Here is a 3,297-nt window from a genome sequence, read left to right on the forward strand (position 1 = left end):
TAATATTCTATTCTTGCAGTAAAACAGATCTGGGCCTTTAGTGTAATCCTGACAAACCAAGACTTATCTCTTGAAGTATTTGGAGGTCAGCCGTTCCATTCCTTCCATCAAGTCCTGGTGGAGGAAAAAAACAATTAGATTCTGATTCATACAAAACAATCTCAGATATACAATATTCCAACCCTATTTTTTCCCATGTTTTACTGCGCTGTTACATGGTTACCCAGTCAATATGGGATGTATTAGCTGTGTGTGTAAGACAGTATGACTTATGTACATAATATACCATTTATTTTTCACTCACAGCATTTGTAAAGCGCGTTGACACGAGCAATGTCATTGACACTCATCTCTGTGGCTTGTCCAAAGTTGAGGCTTGGATTGCTCCTCGAGACGATGGTTGGCTCCCCGTTTTTGGAGAAGGCGAATCTTGAGGACGACACAAACACAACATTTTTGTATATAGAGCTGTACACACACAAACACAAGCACACACTGAATCTGTACTCACAATTAAAGCATTCTTTCGTCTTTTGATCAGTTTTGATTAAGCAATAATGTGACTGCAAATGAGGCATTTTCTTCGGTTTAACCAGAAGTTCTCAGTTTGTTAGCTCACACAATCACTCACTTGCTGTAATGCATGACAGAGTTGAAGTCGTAGGGAGTGCCCAGGTTGTTAGTCCCCACCTTCACAAAGTTGGATTCCTTTCCTGCACAAGAGGAGAGCAAAATATTGATTGTAAATTCCATTAGTATACGTTGGTGAAATTGTCTAGTGGGTGGTCAGGTCAAAATTGTCTGTTTGTTTATGGCCAAATACCTGCAAAACTACTGACAGTCAGTACTGATCAGCTTTAGGTGTAATTTGTGCTAATTGGGCAAAAGTGTTAGCATTCTAACATTTGTTAAGTCTCACAGAGCTGCAAGCATGGCAGTAGTAGTCTTGTTGTTCTGTTATTGGTCCAATTTGATTAATCTGGGAGTCTTTGAACTATAAACTTGCTCCTCCATTGTTCTCATCGTTGTACAAGACATAAAACCAGAAATAAAGGTTTTTGTGGGTGAGCTGACCTGGCTGAATGTTCTGGGTGAGGATGGAGACATATGTGTCCCTGTCGGAGCGGACCTGCTCGTGGTGGAAACCCAGAGCGTGGAGAACCTCGTGCTGCACCGTGTCTTTGTACAAACAACCATTTTACCTCAGGGAAACCGGCTGTCCTCGGCTTTGACGGCCCAGGTAGGACCAACACCTGACACACAAAGACACACACACACAGTCTTGGGGCGAAACTTGGGGCGTGGTTGAGAGGCACACCACACTACACATGTCATCCTCCTCTCTTTCTCCTCCCTTGTTTCCTGTTTGTCTCTACTGTGTCAATAAAAGCTATTTTTTCTCTAAACATCTAGTTTCTTCTTCTTTCCTCTCCCATTAATCATCTCACAATCGCTTGGATTTATCTTGTGACCCTTTTGGAGAGGCCCGACGCCTAAAGTAGTCTAAAACTAGCTCCAACTTAAACAGCTACAACACTAAAATGCTGGTTTTACATTGATGCATCAGTATTCACTTAATAATGTCACATATAACAACATTTCAGTCACAGTATGATTGCTTTTACTTTTAATACTTTAAATACTTTGTGCTATGTCAACTCCTGTCCTTTCACGTTAGTGTGTGTGTGTGTGTGTGTGTGTGTCCTACCCAGTTCCAGAGAAGAAGTGGAGGTAATTCCGATCGGAAGATCGTCTCCAGTAAAAGCGAATGCAGGTGGATTGGTGGAAGCTCACCAGGCCTTTAATGATGATGTTGCGCTCTTCTCTGGCTGCAGAGACAAACAGGTTGCTCACTTTTTCTCACATCTTACATTTTCAGCTGAGGGCTGGTATGGGTTATTTATTTATTTATAATTTCTTTATTTTCTTTAAAAAAATGTTTTTGATCATCCTTTTCTCACTTAATTAAAAAGAACATTAAATGCAGTATACCCATTTCGTTGTTTTTTATTATCTCGTGAGGTGTTTTTCTGTAAAAGAATTTGTGTTACTCTACAAGTAAGATTGAGTATTTCTTTTAATTATTATTATTTATCTACTTATATTGTTGTGTGTATGTGTTTTTGAGGTTGTATGAGTTTGATTTTGGTTTGGTGTGACTGTGTTCTTATGCTTTATGTTTATGGCCAAATACCTGCAAAACGAATGACATTCCCATAAGCCTTAAGTCATCATTGAGGTTCAGAAAATTCACATTGCTCTTATATCAGTGGAACACTGACACTCTCCTCTATCCATTCATATACAGATATTTATTGTGTATTGATAACCTGTGGACATACAGACCAGAAAATAAAAGGAAATATAAAATATACAAATATATTAAGACTCTTCTTACATTAATGGATGTAAATGTTCTAAAAGTACTGTGCCAAACTGCTCATCAGGTGAGCATTTGTGCCCACTTCTAAATGTTTTTTTCTTTTTGTCTTTTTCACTACAATGAAACTTTGTTGTTTCTGAGTTGAACCAAGCAACAGTGACATTGACTAGACTGGTTTTTAGAGGTCAAAGGTTAAGAGTAAAGTCAACTTACTGTAGCTGGAGGAGATAGTGACGGGCACTCTGACGTTGCTTCCCACTTTAGGCCACTTGCAGGCTTTGGGCAGTGCAGGGGTCTGCATTCCTGTTTCCGATTCGGGCCAATGTCGCCGTGTTCCAGTCTCGTTGCTGCAGAATGACATATATGATACAAATTAATCTTCAAACCAGGAATATATAGAGTTTTAGGGCTGAAACCAACATTTCTTTATTAGGAAATTATTGATTAGTCCATCCATTATTTTCTCTATTATTTTTTTTTCTATAGTGCAAATAGTCTGATTGTTTTTATTGTTTTTTTTATTTTGTTTTTGTGTATTGTCGTGTTTGTTCTGAGTTGTCATGTTTTTGTGAATTCAACCATAAAAATGTACATTTCTTATCTGAGTGTATTTACAGGCTACTATAGTTCTGAGGACTCTTTCAGCACCACGGCAGTGTCTAATCCCCACTGCTAATAATAAGTTATAATAAATCACAGTGCAACAGTGTCTCAGTGGGAGGCAGGCATGTAAAGATGACCTATCGATCTGAAATCGATCAACCAAAGGGCAAAAAGTTGACCATGACACATCTTGAATGACAGCCCCCTGAATTGCATAATGAGGCAGAAATGCATACAAAAATAAAAAAAAGAAAACAGAAATAGATTTAGTTTTGGGAAAAATAGGGGTTAAATGCAAAGGGAAAATAATA

The 3,297-nt window shown here is 38.5% G+C and overlaps 1 pseudogene; it reads right to left on the reverse strand.

The window, feature by feature from the left end:
- Nucleotides 1-296: 296 nt before the first annotated feature.
- Nucleotides 297-3,175, reverse strand: LOC118320864 (annotated as a pseudogene).
- Nucleotides 3,176-3,297: the final 122 nt, after the last annotated feature.

The sequence above is a fragment of the Morone saxatilis genome, unplaced genomic scaffold (genome assembly GCF_004916995.1).
Source record: "Morone saxatilis isolate NCDOM2014 unplaced genomic scaffold, NCSU_SB_2.0 Contig11, whole genome shotgun sequence".
NCBI lineage: Eukaryota > Metazoa > Chordata > Actinopteri > Moronidae > Morone > Morone saxatilis.